Raw genomic sequence first — 16,610 nt, forward strand, 5'->3', positions numbered from 1 at the left:
AGGTCGCCTGTTTAGGGTGGCTCTTGTTTGAAACAAAACTAGTAGTGTCTTTCATTTTGAATTGTTCAAATGTATTAGGCTTAAAATGGCATGATCACATGGACTGTCCTGTCACAGCAACACAGTCCTTTTAATAGTTCCCACAGACATGGGTTACAGACTAGTTGTGGCTACCTTTGGTTTAAAAAAAGAATATCCAAAAACCTCAAACAATGTGTATAACACAGGATACCAGTGACGAAGAGCATTTGATTAGGCCATGGCAAGTTAATGTCATGAGGGCTTAAATGTGTTTAAATGACATTAAGCCATCTAAAGAATAGCTCTGAGGCCAAGGGCAGCATACTGAATTGGCTGCAGAATGCGAAGAAGGTGACGAGCGTTTTAGCTTGACTAATTTTTCCTTTATGGCTGGTATTTAAATAAAGTATTGATAGCAGAGGTGAGATGCTAGCTTATAGCTGTGGCTGGCCTTTAGGCACTGACAGAAGTTCAGCAGACAGTAATCTAGACAATCTGGTAGTTAAAGTAGACTTTGTGGTGACATTCTTTCATAGCCCTGTTCGTGGCTGTGGCAAAGGTGGCATATGAATCAGAATTACAGTAGTCCATTTCATTTTCTCAATTTCATTCAATTGAGAATGAGGCCGTTGGAGGTCGGTTAGCATTCTGAATTATTCCTCAAAGCCTACATTTGTTGTCCAGTTAAATGGCTTTTTAAAAAAATAAAACTAGTTAACACATTTCACCACATTCCTGTTGGTTTAGGACTTTATTTTCCAGAAAAGATAAACACCAAGGCCAATGGCTCCGGTGATCAGCACTCCTCTTTTGATCTTCTCATCCAGCCTCATGCCGCTTCATTGACAGGTGAAGAGAGGGAGAATGAAAGGAAGAGAGGCAGACAGAGAGAGAGAGAGAGAGGAAAGAATATTTTAATCACAAACTGATCCCTCTGTGTCAAAAAAAATCACCCTGAGAGCAAATAAGTCAATCTCACCATCATTAAGAAAACGCGATACATAATCCAGAACATTGTAGCTGTTCTACACTGATCTGGTTGTTCTACACTGATCTGGTTGTTCTAATGTGTGGCCTACCTGTTCTGCTCTGCCTGTGTCTGCTCTACCTCCACAGTCTGAACCTGATTGGTTACTGCCATGGCTTCCAGCTCCATAAAGCGGGTCACTTCCTCTCTCGCCGCCCCGTGTTGAAGAACCTTCTCAGGATGAGCGATGGCCAATTTCTCACTCTCACATTTGGACATCTCCACCTCCAGGTGGAGGTTTCTGTCCTCCTGATGTCCAAAGGCAGACTTCACCTCCTCGTGATGACAGGCTTCTTCCTCAGCTAGGAGACTGGAATCATCCATCTTCATCAGATCTTTCTCCTCCACGAGTCTAATGACGTCCGTCACCTCCTCACCCTTGATATCCTCAAGTCCACTGAACTCTCCTTGCAGCTCAAGTCCAACAACTTTCTCCTCCTCAATTCGGACGGTCACATTCCCTTCCTCAAGACTGACGATGTTTTCATGCTCAACAGTCTCCATGAAATTCAGTCTTTCTCCCTCATCAACATGTATGACAAGCTTCTCTCCCTCATTCCTAGTGACCTCCTTCGCCACTTCCTCAGACTTGATGACTTCTCTCAGCTCCTCAGGATTTACTTTAATGACCTTCACAGGGCTGATGTCCATCTCCTGAAGCCTGAAATTCAGTTCTTCTCCCTCATCAACATGGATGACAAGCTTCTCTCCCTCATTCCTAGTGACCTCCTTCGCCACTTCCTCAGACTTGATGACTTCTCTCAGCTCCTCAGGATTTACTTTAATGACCTTCACAGGGCTGATGTCCATCTCCTGAAGCCTGCTGTCCTCTTCGACCGCCCCTAGTTTCAGCCATGCAGATGTAGTGACTCCAGAGCTGATTAGGACGTCATCAACCTCCACATCGTCTTCAGATTCCTCCTAATGAATTAAGAAAAAATCCGTTGTAATAAATTGTACAATTTGGACAGCAGAAAGACTTCAGGCAAAATGTCAAAGTACCATACCAACAATAACATTACAGGCCACACTTCTTAAATCAGGTTTATAAAACATACTTGACAGCCCGAGATCAGCCCGAGCTCTTCAGCCAGAGAGAAGCGATTCTCGGTGACCACAGACAAAGAGCCATCTGGGTACAGGAAACTGCCCCCTCCATGACTGAAAATCACAGAAGCACATATAAGCTATTTTCTGCCAGACAAATCCAAATTGATTGGATCTAAGACAAAATGAATGAACGCAAATTAAAAATACTCACGCCACTGCTAAATCTAGCTGGTCTTCCAGGTCTTTAACTTTCTCTCTCAGATGCTAAGGGAAAGAAAATGAGAAGGCAGGAAAATGAATGTCTGATTAAAAAAACTAAATCTGTGGAACAAAAAGAACATAAAAAGCACATCATGTTGTACCTGTCCAATGGCAGTCAGCTCCTCAATTGATGATGTTTGCTGGTTGATGACCACATCTTTCTAAAATGTTTAAGAAGACTGTATGTTAGAAAATGACCATATATAATACAACCTTGTCTTTAAAACAATACTAAATAAATAATACACACATTAGAAATGACTCCATCCTTGTCATCAAAGATCATTCTAGCCTCTTCCAGTTGTTGCTGTATGGAAAACAACAAATGCATATGTTAGTGAATATTTGCCAACCTCTCAGCTTAAAATAATTGAAATTTAACTCCAGAACTCAGTCTTCAGCATCAGATTATCAGGACTACAATCTTTAGAAATAACTCATCTACTCATCTACAGCAGACTCACCTCTAAGGCACGGAAATGCTGTGTCAAAGTTGTCATCTTTTTCTTGTCCATTTCCTTCGCCGACAAGATATCGGACATCTGTCAAAGCAAGTCAAATAGATATCAACATGTTAGAAACAGAAAACGTTATGATATATTACATACTATGAAGGTGTTGAGCATAGAATGTACACCCCGTAACTTTACCTCTTCAGTGACGACGTCAATCTGATGGCTTAAGGTTTTCACCTCCTTCTCCTGTGGGTACACAAGGTCACAAACAGGACATGCTTACACTTCTGACAACTGAATAATGATTACAACAAATCATTTCATATACTATTTACTGATTTCATACACATTTCACTAACTCACTCACCAGTTGGTTATTGGATGTCTTGAGGCAGTTATTGTTTTTCTTACTCTCGTCTAGTGCTGCCTGGATCTCATCCATTTCCTCCCTAAGCTTCTCAGAGGCATGGATAGCCTTCTGCATACTAACAAACACACAATACAACTGATCTTAACACTATTGTGGATTAATTAGGGACTATAAGGAAACAGATTTGGCAATGTTAGACAGGGCCCCAAATGAACACTTCTGGTATTCGCAGCTAATACAGCTATTCCCCAACAGATCAGCAGCAGTTCAGCTCATCTGTAGAGACCCCTGACCCCAGCAAGTAACCTGGGTGTCAGAATTGATGACCGACTGCATTTACAGACTACATAGCCTCAGTCAGTCATGTCGGTTTATCCTACAAAATATTTTGAGGACCAGATCTTACACAATATGCCACACAGCTTCTTGTAGGCCTATGTCTTGTTATTCTCTTCATTCTCTTCAGTCTATTAACATAATGTTTTATTACATGTAAGGCTATAAACTGTTCAATTTTATGTTAATGTTTATAATGACATTTTAAGTTGCTCTGGACAAAGGCGAATCTTAAACATAAGCATAGATATTTACCTATTCATTTGAATCTTAAGAGAAGTGTTCTCATTTTCCAGATCAATTTTGGAGTCTTCACAAGCGTTCAGGGCCATCTGAACTCCATCATTGGCTTTCATCAGCCGATTCTTGTGATCCAGAAGATCTACAATGACTCTTTTTGCCCGTGGATCCCTAACAGTAACAAATGACAAAATATTTTACAAATACAATCTTGTTTCACATACATTTCTGATATTTTTTTGTATTGCACTCACAAGTCTGAGTTCCAGATTTCCTCCTCCTCTGCAAACTGCAAAGTAGGCCTATCATGATCCTTGGTGGCTTCTAAATAAAATGTAAATTAATTACTTTATAGGCTACATACATACATATACAACTTACTTTGTATTATATAAAGGTAAGTTGTTTAGGCCTTGTACCTTCAGTTTTCCCATGATTATCCTTCACTTTTCCAGGGACAATATGGTCATGCTCCACCAGAAATGTTGGTTTAATCCTGCCAGAAAGATTTGTCAAGCTCTGCTCACCATTTGGGAGCATGCGCTTAATGACTAGGCCTCTTACAGCTAGACCACATGGGTCTGACAAGCTTCTCTTTAACATTTCTCCAACTTATCTGAGCTTACACTACCATTTATCTGTTATTGAACAGAGAGTGCCGTAAATGCAACCATAAGCCTTTCGAAATGTGGTGTTTTAAGAAATTCTTGCTTCTTATAGATTTCTGCGATTGTTCTAATGTCTATGACGTCACCGATGCAATTATGACATGTTGGCGTGGCGAAAATGTTGCCGTTGCGTCACCAAAACAAACGGCGTAGCCTGCGTAGGCCTACACGGACACATAACCATTCAGCCTTAATAAATTACTGTAGACCTACTATAAGCAACACAGCATATCATAGCCTACCAGGTAGCCTACATAAATGCACGTAGGGCCAGTAGCCCACACACCAGCCTTCTCAAATCTGTCAAGTCATTTGTCATTAAACTCTGACCTGTGGTGATTATTGTTAAATTGCTATAGGCGTGGGCTATGCATAATAGGTAATAGAAATTGTGTTAAATCAACATTTAAAGGAGAAACCAACACACTATCTATGCTGAAGAATGTATCACGGCTATTAACGACACATCGTCTAGATAAATGCGTCTGCGTCTGAATAAAAGTAAATGAACATCGTTCAAGTAGGCTATTCTAGGCCTATTCCAAGGCCAAACTGTCAATCTCTTACAGGCAGGCCTGTCTTGGATGGTGACAAAACATTTCTGGAGCATCTCTGCCCTCTAGCGAACGATGTATGAAATTAATTAGCCTACATCCACAGTTATCGAGCCTGTGCATTTTTTCCTGATGGTAGCCTATTTGTCGTTCCTAAATCATGTTCCCACATATAGTACATTCCATTTAGTTTCACTACTACCTCCACCTATAATATAAAAAATATCAGAAGTCATGTGAATGAATGTGTTGGAAGTGCCAACTAAATATTTAAAATGAAAACAAAACAAAAAAACTGAAGTCAGAATAAAGAATGCAAATATTACAGTCATCCTTTAGCCTATTCCTAGGCTAGTGTTTATAAAAAGCATATTATGCTTGCCACACTAGACTTCCATATCATTGCTCCCTTACACTCCCATACATTGCATCTCGTTTCACTTCGTTGACCTCTGCCAATTCCCATCAACTCATAAAAAAAATATCAGAAGTTGCTAGCAAACTTGTAAAGTGTGAATGGAGGAGGTTTATTTTTAGTGGTGAAAGTGGCAACTAATTTGTTAAAAATAAACACAAAACAAAACAAAACAAAGCCAAATACAAAGAGAGTGTAAGGTTCACAATCATTTATTACTAGTGTTGACATTTTGAGTAATAAAAACTTGTCGAGTGTTTGTAAAACATCCCGCCACATTCAAAACTCCCAATACGTACCCTTCCCTTGCAAAGGCCACACCTACCCAGTCCGGTCTTACTATTGAGGCACTTAAATCACAAATGACACATGTATTTCAATAATCTCATCACACACGACATAGGTCTAATGCCTCAGCTGTCCCTAGAGAGAAAATCAGACTAGGTTGTCTGACCTATATCGTCCCCTTAGTACTATTACAGGGTTCTAACTGCATACTGAGTACTTCTGAGATATTGAATTTGAACGTTTTAGAATGAGTTTTAGTGATAAGTGGATCACGTCTCTTTAAAAATGCACAAAACTTCAACCTTGTAACCTTGTCAGACAGTACAGTACCTTGTAATTCTAAGGGGACAATATTTTAATAGCCCAGCTAATATGAGGCAGCCTTTGTTTAAAAATTTGACAGTCACAATACTGTCAAATGCTCATTCATTCCCTGTGTCCATTCTTCTGAAGTTCTGGCCCTGAGTAAACCTGGAGATGATACAGACCAAGACGGTCCTCACTTTTGTTTTGCACTGGTATCGTATTTAAATAAAGTATTGATGGCAGAGGTGAGATGCTAGCTTATAGCTGTGGCTGGCCTGCAGGCACTGACAGAAGTTCAGCAGGCAGTAATCTAGCCGATCTGGAAGATAGGCTATAGAGCATTAAAGTACACTTTGTGGTGACATTCTGTCATTGCCCTGTTCATGGCTGTGACAAAGGTGGCATAGAATTACAGAATTACAGTTTGTATAGTAAAATCAGAATTACAGTAGGCCTAGTCCATTTCATGTTGTCAATTCCATTCAATTGAGAATGAGGCCGTTGGAGGTCTGTTAGCATTCTGAATTATTCCTCAAAGCCTACATTTGTTGTCCACTTAAATGGCTTTTAAAAAAAATAAAACTAGTTAACACATGTCACCACATTCCTGTTGGTTTAGGACTTTATTTTCCATAAAAGATAAACACCAAGGCCAATGGCTCCAGTGATCAGGACTCCTCTTTTGATCTTCTCATCCAGCCTCATGCCGCTTCATTGACAGGTGAAGAGAGGGAGAATGAGAGGAAGAGAGACAGACAGAGAGAGAGAGAGAGAGAGAGAGAGAGAGAGGACAGAATATTTTAATCACAAACTGATCCCTCTGTGTCAAACAAAATCACCCTGAGAGCAAATAAGTCAATCTCACCATCATTAAGAAAATGCGATACATAGGGCCTAATCCAGAAACATTGTTGTTGTTCTACACTGATCTGGTTGTTCTAATGTGTGGCCTACCTGTTCTGCTCTGCCTGTGTCTGCTCTACCTCCACAGTCTGAACCTGATTGGTTATTGCCATGGCTTCCAGCTCCATAAAGCGGGTCACTTCCTCTCTCGTCGCCCCGTGTTGAAGAACCTTCTCAGGATGAGCAATGGCCAATTTCTCACTCTCACATTTGGACATCTCCACCTCCAGGTGGAGGTTTCTGTCCTCCTGATGTCCAAAGGCAGGCTTCACCTCCTCGTGATGACAGGCTTCTTCCTCAGCTAGGAGACTGCTGGAATCATCCATCTTCATCAGATCTTTCTCCTCCACGAGTCTAATGACGTCCGTCACCTCCTCACGCTTGATATCCTCAAGTCCACTGAACTCTCCTTGCAGCTCAAGTCCAACAACCTTCTCCTCCTCAATTCGGACTGTCACAGTCTCCTCCTCAAGACAGACGATGTTTTCATGCTCAACAGTCTCCATGAAATTCAGTCCTTCTCCCTCATCAACATGGATGACAAGCTTCTCTCCCTCATTCCTAGTGACCTCCTTCACTACTTCCTCAGACTTGATGACTTCTCTCAGCTCCTCAGGATTTACTTTAATGACCTTCACAGGGCTAATGTCCATCTCCTGAAGCCTGAAATTCAGTGCTTCTCCCTCATCAACATGGATGACAAGCTTCTCTCCCTCATTCCTAGTGACCTCCTTCACTACTTCCTCAGACTTGATGACTTCTCTCAGCTCCTCAGGATTTACTTTAATGACCTTCACAGGGCTGATGTCCATCTCCTGAAGCCTGCTGTCCTCTTCGACCGCCCCTAGTTTCAGCTCCCATGCAGATGCAGTGACTCCAGAGCTGATTAGGACGTCATCAACCTCCACATCGTCTTCAGATTCCTCCTAATGAATTAAGAAAAATTCCGTTGTAATAAATTGTACAAATTGGACAGCAGAAAGACTTGAGGCAAAATATCAAAGTACCACACCAACTATAACATGACAGGCCACACTTCTTAAAATCAGGTTTATAAAACATACTTGACAGCCCGAGATCAGCCCGAGCTCTTCAGCCAGAGAGAAGCGATTCTCGGTGACCACAGACAAAGAGCCATCTGGGTACAGGAAACTGCCCCCTACATGACTGAAAATCACAGAAGCACATAAAAGCTATTTTCTGCATATCCAGACAAATCCAAATTGAGACAAAATGAACGAACGCAAATTGAAAATACTCACGCCACTGCTAAATCTAGCTGGTCTTCCAGGTCTTTAACTTTCTCTCTCAGATGCTAAGGGAAAGAAAATGAGGAGGCAGGAAAATGAATGTCTGATCAATAAACAAAATCTGTGAAACAAAAAGAACATAAATAGCACATCATGATGTACCTGTCCAATGGCAGTCAGCTCCTCAATTGATGATGTTTGCTGGTTGATGACCACATCTTTCTAAAATGTTTAAGAAGACTGTATGTTAGAAAATTATATAATACAACCTTGTCTTTAAAACAATACTAAATAAAATAATACACACATTAGAAATGACTCCATCCTTGTCATCAAAGATCATTCTAGCCTCTTCCAGTTGTTGCTGTATGGAAAACAACAAAAACGTATGTTAGTGAATATTTGCCAACCTCTCATCTTAAAATAATTGAAATTTAACTCCTGAATTCAGTCTTCAGCATCAGATTATCAGAACTACACTCTTTAAAAATAACTCATCTACAACAGACTCACCTCTAAGGCGCGGAAATGCTGTGTCAAAGTTGTCATCTTTTTCTTGTCCATTTCCCTCGCCGACAAGATATCGGACATCTGTCAAAGGAAGTCAAATAGATATCAACATGTTAGAAACAGAAAACGTTATGATATATTACATACAGTACTATGAAGGTGTTGAGCACAGAATGTGCACCCCATAACTTCACCTCTTCAGTGACGACGTCAATCTGATGGCTTAAGGTTTTCACCTCCTTCTCCTGTGGGCACACAAGGTCACAAACAAGACATGCTTACACTTCTGACAACTGAATAATGATCACAACAAATCATTTCATAAACACTTTTTACTGATTTCATACACATTTCACTAACTCACTCACCAGTTGGTTATTGGATGTCTTGAGGCAGTTATTGTTTTTCTTGCTCTCGTCTAGTGCTGCCTGGATCTCATCCATTTCCTCCCTAAGCTTCTCAGAGGCATGGATAGCCTTCTGCATACTATAACAAACACACAATACAACAATACAACTGATCTTAAACCTATCGTGGATTAATAGGGACAATAAGGAAACAAATTTGTTTCTGGCAATGTTAGACAGGGCCCCAAATGTTGACACTTCTGGTATTCCCAGCTAATACAGCTATTCTCCAACAGATCAGCAGCAGTTCAGCTCATCTGCACAGGCCCCTGACCCCAGCAACTAACCTGGGTGTCAGAATTGATGACCGACTGCATTTACAGACTACATAGCCTCAGTCAGTCATGTCGGTTTATCCTACAAAATATTTTGAGGACCGGATCTTACACAATATGCCATACAGCTTCTTGTAGGCCTATGTCTTGTTATTCTCTTCATTTTATTCAGTCTTATATATGTTTTATTAAGGCCATAACTTTAATATAAACTGTTCAATTTAATGTTAATGTTTATAACGTTTTAAGTTGCTCTGGACAAAGGCGAATCTTAAACATAAGCATAGATATTTACCTATTCATTTGAATCTTAAGAGAAGTGTTCTCATTTTCCAGATCAATTTTGGAGTCTTCACAAGCGTTCAGGGCCATCTGAACTCCATCATTGGCTTTCATCAGCCGATTCTTGTGATCCAGAAGATCTACAATGACTCTTTTTGCTCGTGGATCCCTAACAGAAACAAATGACAAAATATTTTACAAATACAATCTTGTTTCACATACATTTCTGATTATATTTTTGTTGCATTGCACTCACAAGTCTGAGTTCCAGATTTCCTCCTCCTCTGCAAACTGCAAAGTATCATAATCCTTGGTGGCTTTTAAATAAGATGTAAATTAATTACTTTACATAGGCTACATACATACATAGGTCAATATACAACTTACTTTGTATTATATATTAAGGTAAGTTGTTTAGGCCTTGTACCTTCAGTTTTCCCATGATTGTCCTTCACTTTTCCAGGGACAATATGGTCATGCTCCACCAGAAATCTTGGTTTAATCCTGCCAGAAAGATTTGTCAAGCTCTGCTCACCATTTGGGAGCATGCGCTTAATGACTAGGCCTCTTACAGCTAGACCACATGGGTCTGACAAGCTTCTCTTTAACATTTCTCCAACTTATCTGAGCTTACACTACCATTTATCTGTTATTGAACAGAGAGTGCCGTAAATGCAACCATAAGCCTTTCGAAATGTGGTGTTTTAAGAAATTCTTGCTTCTTATAGATTTCTGCGATTGTTCTAATGTCTATGACGTCACCGATGCAATTATGACATATTGGCGTAATGAATGGCGAAAATGTTGCCGTTGCGTCACCAAAACAAACGGCGTAGCCTGCGTAGGCCTACACGGACACATAACCATTCAGCCTTAGTAGGCTAAATGACTGTAGACCTAAGCAACATAGCATATCATAGCCTACCAGGTACAGAAATGCACGCGTAGGCCTACAGGGCCAGTAACCCACACTCCAGCCTTCCCAATTCTGTCAAGTCATTTTTCATTCAACTGTGACCTGTGGTGATTATTGTTAGGCTAAATTGTCATAGGCCTACGCCCAATAATAGAAAATGTGTTAAATCGACATTTAAAGGAGAAACCAACACACTATCAATGCTGAAGAATGTATCACAGCTATCAACGACACGACACATCGTCTAGATAAATGCGTCTGCGTCTGAATAAAAGTAAACATCGTTCAAATAGGCCTGTTCCAAGGAAACTGTCAATCTCTTACAGGCAGGCCTGTCTTGGACGGTGACAAAACATTTCTGGAGCATCTCTGCCCTCTAGCGAACGATGTATGAAATTAAGTAGCCTACACCTACAGTTAGCAAGCCTTTGCATTTTTTCCTGATGGTAGCCTATTTGTCGTTCCTAAATCATGTTCCCACATAGGCTACATTCCATTAAGTTTCACTACTACCTCTCCACCTATAATATAAAAAAATATCAGAAGTCATGTGAATGAATGTGTTGGATTTTTTAAGTGGCAACTAAATATTTAAAATGAAAACAACACAAAAAACTGAAGTCACATAGAATAAAGAATGCAAACACATGGTGGTAAGCAAATATTACAGTAATCCTTTATTCCTAGTGTTTATAAAAAAACATACTATATGTTTGCCACACTAGACTTCCATATCATTGCTCCCTTACACTCCCATACATATCATTGCTCCCTTACACTCCCATACATTGCACCTCGCTTCACTCCTTCGTTGACCTCTGCCAATTCCCATCAACTCATAACAAAAATATCAGAAGTTGCTAGAAAACTTGTAAAGTGTGGACGGAGGTAGTTTATTTTTTAGTGGTGAAAGTGACATCTAATTTGTTAAAATAAACACAAAACAAAACAAAACAAAGCAAAACAAAACAAAGCAAAACCAAACAAAACAAAGCCAAATACAAAAAGAGTGTACTGTAAACACAGCGAGGGAGGGTTCACAAATATGAATCCTTTATTATAGTGTTGACATTTTGAGTATTAAAAACTTATGTTGCGTGTTTGTAAAACATCCCGCCACATTCAAAACTCCCAATACGTACCCTTCCCTTGCAAAGGCCACACCTACCAAGTCCGATCTTACTCTTGAGGCACTTAAATCACAAAGGACACATGTATTTCAACAATCTCATCACACACAACATAGGCCTAATGCCTCAGATGTCCCTAGAGAGAAAATCAGACTAGGTTGTCTGACCTATATCGTCCCCTCACTATTACAGGGTTCTAACTGCATACTGAGTACTTCTGAGATATTGAACTTAAAAGTGTATTGATAAGTGGATCACGCCTCTTTAAAAAATGCACACAACTTCAAGAAACATCTCACTTCACAAACTTGTCACAGAATAAGAATGTCAGTAACCTTGTAACATTGTCAGACAGTACCTTGTAATTCTAAGGGGACAATATTTTAATAGCCCAACTAATATGAGGCAGCCTTTGTTTAAAAATGTGACAGTCACAATATTGACAAATGCTCATTCATCCCCTGTGTCCATTCTTCTTAAGTTCTGGCCCTGAGTAAACCTGGAGATGACACAGACCAAGACGGTCCTCACTTTTGTACAAGACATTACAGTGCAAGTGCTTTAGCTTGACTACTATTTTCTTTATGGCTGGTATCGTATTTAGATAAAGTATTGATGGCAGAGGTGAGATGCTAGCTTATAGCTGTGGCTGGCCTGCAGGCACTGACAGAAGTTCAGCAGGCAGTAATCTAGCCGATCTGGAAGATAGGCTATACAGCATTAAAGTACACTTTGTGGTGACATTCTGTCATAGCCCTGTTCATGGCTGTGACAAAGGTGGCATAGAATTACAGAATTACAGTTTGTATAGTAAAATCGGAATTACAGTAGGCCTAGTCCATTTCATGTTGTCAATTCCATTCAATTGAGAATGAGGCTGTTGGATGTCGGTTAGCATTCTAAATTATTCCTCAAAGCCTACATTTGTTGTCCACTTAAATGGCTTTTTTTTATAAACCTAGTTAACACATTTCACCACATTCCTGTTTGTTTAGGACTTTATTTTCCATAAAAGATAAACACCAAGGCCAATGGCTCCGGTGATCAGCACTCCTCTTTTGATCTTCTCATCCAGCCTCATGCCGCTTCATTGACAGGTGAAGAGAGGGAGAATGAGAGGAAGAGAGGCAGACAGAGAGAGAGAGAGAGAGAGGAAAGAACATTTTAATCACAAACTGATCCCTCTGTGTCAAACAAAATCACCCTGAGAGCAAATAAGTCAATCTCACCATCATTAAGAAAATGCGATACATAAGGCCTAATCCATAAACATTGTAGTTGTTCTACACTGATCTGGTTGTTCTAATGTGTGGCCTACCTGTTCTGCTCTGCCTGTGTCTGCTCTACCTCCACAGTCTGAACCTGATTGGTTACTGCCATGGCTTCCAGTTCCATAAAGCGGGTCACTTCCTCTCTCGCCGCCCCGTGTTGAAGAACCTTCTCAGGATGAGCGATGGCCAATTTCTCACTCTCACATTTGGACATCTCCACCTCCTGGTGGAGGTTTCTGTCCTCCTGATGTCCAAAGGCAGACTTCACCTCCTCGTGATGACAGGCTTCTTCCTCAGCTAGGAGACTGCTGGAATCCTCCATCTTCATCAGATCTTTCTCCTCCACGAGTCTAATGACGTCCGTCACCTCCTCACGCTTGATATCCTCAAGTCCACTGAACTCTCCTTGCAGCTCAAGTCGAACAACTTTCTCCTCCTCAATTCGGACTGTCATATTCCCTTCCTCAAGACTGACGATGTTTTCATGCTCAACAGTCTCCATGAAATTCAGTCCTTCTCCCTCATCAACATGTATGACAAGCTTCTCTCCCTCATTCCTAGTGACCTCCTTCGCCACTTCCTCAGACTTGATGACTTCTCTCAGCTCCTCAGGATTTACTTTAATGACCTTCACAGGGCTGATGTCCATCTCCTGAAGCCCGAAATTCAGTTCTTCTCCCTCATCAACATGGATGACAAGCTTCTCTCCCTCATTCCTAGTGACCTCCTTCGCCACTTCCTCAGACTTGATGACTTCTCTCAGCTCCTCAGGATTTACTTTAATGACCTTCACAGGGCTGATGTCCATCTCCTGAAGCCTGAAATTCAGTCCTTCTCCCTCATCAACATGGATGACAAGCTTCTCTCCCTCATTCCTAGTGACCTCCTTCACTACTTCCTCAGACTTGATGACTTCTCTCAGCTCCTCAGGATTTACTTTAATGACCTTCACAGGGCTGATGTCCATCTCCTGAAGCCTGAAATTCAGTCCTTCTCTCTCATCAAAATGGATGACAAGCTTCTCTCCCTCATTCCTAGTGACCTCCTTCGCCACTTCCTCAGACTTGATGACTTCTCTCAGCTCCTCAGGATTTACTTTAATGGCCTTCACAGGGCTGATGTCCATCTCCTGAAGCCTGAAATTCAGTCCTTCTCCTTCATCAACATGGATGACAAGCTTCTCTCCCTCATTCCCAGTGACCTCCTTCGCCACTTCCTCAGACTTGATGACTTCTCTCAGCTCCTCAGGATTTACTTTAATGACCTTCACAGGGCTGATGTCCATCTCCTGAAGCCTGCTGTCCTCTTCGACCTCCCCTAGTTTCAGCTCCCATGCAGATGTAGTGACTCCAGAGCTGATTAGGACGTCATCAACCTCCACATCGTCTTCAGATTCCTCCTAATGAATTAAGAAAAATTCCGTTGTAACAAATTGTACAAATTGGACAGCAGAAAGACTTGAGGCAAAATATCAAAGTATCATACCAACAATAACATTACAGGCCACACTTCTTAAATCAGGTTTATAAAACATACTTGACAACCAGAGATCAGCCCGAGCTCTTCAGCCAGAGAGAAGCGATTCTCGGTGACCACAGACAAAGAGCCATCTGGGTACAGGAAACTGCCCCCTCCATGACTGAAAATCACAGAAGCACGTATAAGCTATTTTCTGCATATCCAGACAAATCCAAATTGAGACAAAATGAACAAACGCAAATTAAAAATACTTACGCCACTGCTAAATCTAGCTGGTCTTCCAGGTCTTTAACTTTCTCTCTCAGATGCTAAGGGAAAGAAAATGAGGAGGCAGGAAAATTAATGTCTGATCAAAAAACAAAATCTGTGGAACAAAAAGAACATAAATAGCACATCATGTTGTACCTGTCCAATGGCAGTCAGCTCCTCAATTGATGATGTTTGCTGGTTGATGACCACATCTTTCTAAAATGTTTAAGAAGACTGTATGTTAGAAAATGATATAAATTATACAACCTGGTCTTTAAAACAACTGAATAAAATAATACACACATTAGAAATGACTCCATCCTTGTCATCAAAGATCATTCTAGCCTCTTCCAGTTGTTGCTGTATGGAAAACAACAAATACATATGTTAGTGAATATTTGCCAACCTTTAAGCTTAAAATAATTTAAATTTTACTCCTGAATTCAGTCTTCAGCATCAGATTATCAGAACTACACTCTTTAAAAATAACTAATCTACTCATCTACAACAGACTCACCTCTAAGGCACGGAAATGTTGTGTCAAAGTTGTCATCTTTTTCTTGTCCATTTCCCTCGCCGACAAGATATCGGACATCTGTCAAAGGAATTCAAATAGATAACAGAAAACGTTATGAAATACATAACATTACTATGAAGGTGTTGAGCTTAGAATGTACACCCCGTAACTTTACCTCTTCAGTGACAATCTCAATCTGATGGCTTAAGGTTTTCACCTCTTTCTCCTGTGGGCACAAGGTCACAAACAGGACATGCTTACACTTCTGACAACTGAATAATGATTACAACAAATCATTTCATATACTTTTTACTGATTTCATATACACTTTTTACTGATTTCATATACACTTTTTACTGATTTCATACACATTTCACTATAATTCACTCACCAGTTGGTTATTGGATGTCTTGAGGCAGTTATTGTTTTTCTTACTCTCGTCTAGTGCTGCCTGGATCTCATCCATTTCCTCCCTAAGCTTCTCAGAGGCATGGATAGCCTTCTGCATACTATAACAAACACACAATACAACAATACAACTGATTTTTAAAACGATTGTGGATTAATTAGGGACAATAAGGAAACAAATTGGTTTCTGGCAATGTTAGACAGGGCCCCAAATGTTGACACTTCTGGTATTCCCAGCTAATACAGCTACAGTATTCCCCAACAGATCAGCAGCAGTTCAGCTCATCTGCAAAGACCCCTGACCCCAGCTAGTAACCTGGGTGTCAGAATTGATGACTGACTGCATTTACAGACTACATAGCCTCAGTCAGTCATGTCGGTTTATCCTGCAAAATATTTGGAGGACCAGATCTTACACAATATGCCATACAGCTTCTTGTAGGCCTATGTTTTGTTATTCTCTTCATTTTATTCAGTCTATTACAGTATTATATATTTTATTAAGGCCATAACTTTAATATAAACTGTTCAATTTTATGTTAATGTTTACTAATGACATTTTGAGTTGCTCTGGACAAAGGCGATTCTTAAACATAAGCATAGATATTTACCTTTTCATTTGAATCTTAAGAGAAGTGTTCTCATTTTCCAGATCAATTTTGGAGTCTTCACAAGCGTTCAGGGCCATCTGAACTCCATCATTGGCTTTCATCAGCCGATTCTTGTGATCCAGAAGATCTACAATGACTCTTTTTGCTCGTGGATCCCTAACAGAAACAAATGACAAAATGTTTTTCAAAAACAATCTTGTTTCACATACATTTCTGATTATATTTGTTTCCATTGCACTCACAAGTCTGAGTTCCAGATTTCCTCCTCCTCAGCAAACTGCAAAGTATCATAATCCTTGGTGGCTTCTAAATAAAATGTAAATTAATTACTTTACATACATACATACATACATACATACATACATACATACATAGGTCAATATACAACTTACTTTGTATTATATATAAAGG

General features: G+C 40.2%; 1 long non-coding RNA gene across 1 annotated transcript; it reads right to left on the reverse strand.

Annotated features, from left to right (window-relative positions):
* Positions 1-2,309: 2,309 nt before the first annotated feature.
* On the reverse strand, positions 2,310-2,671 carry LOC134065899 (uncharacterized). Its single transcript, XR_009936339.1, has 3 exons — positions 2,610-2,671; positions 2,461-2,520; positions 2,310-2,362 (listed from the first exon to the last, which is right to left on the reverse strand). It is a non-coding gene; the product is annotated as an uncharacterized LOC134065899 (long non-coding RNA).
* Positions 2,672-16,610: the final 13,939 nt, after the last annotated feature.

This window comes from Sardina pilchardus, chromosome 19 (genome assembly GCF_963854185.1).
Source record: "Sardina pilchardus chromosome 19, fSarPil1.1, whole genome shotgun sequence".
Classification (NCBI taxonomy): domain Eukaryota; kingdom Metazoa; phylum Chordata; class Actinopteri; order Clupeiformes; family Clupeidae; genus Sardina; species Sardina pilchardus.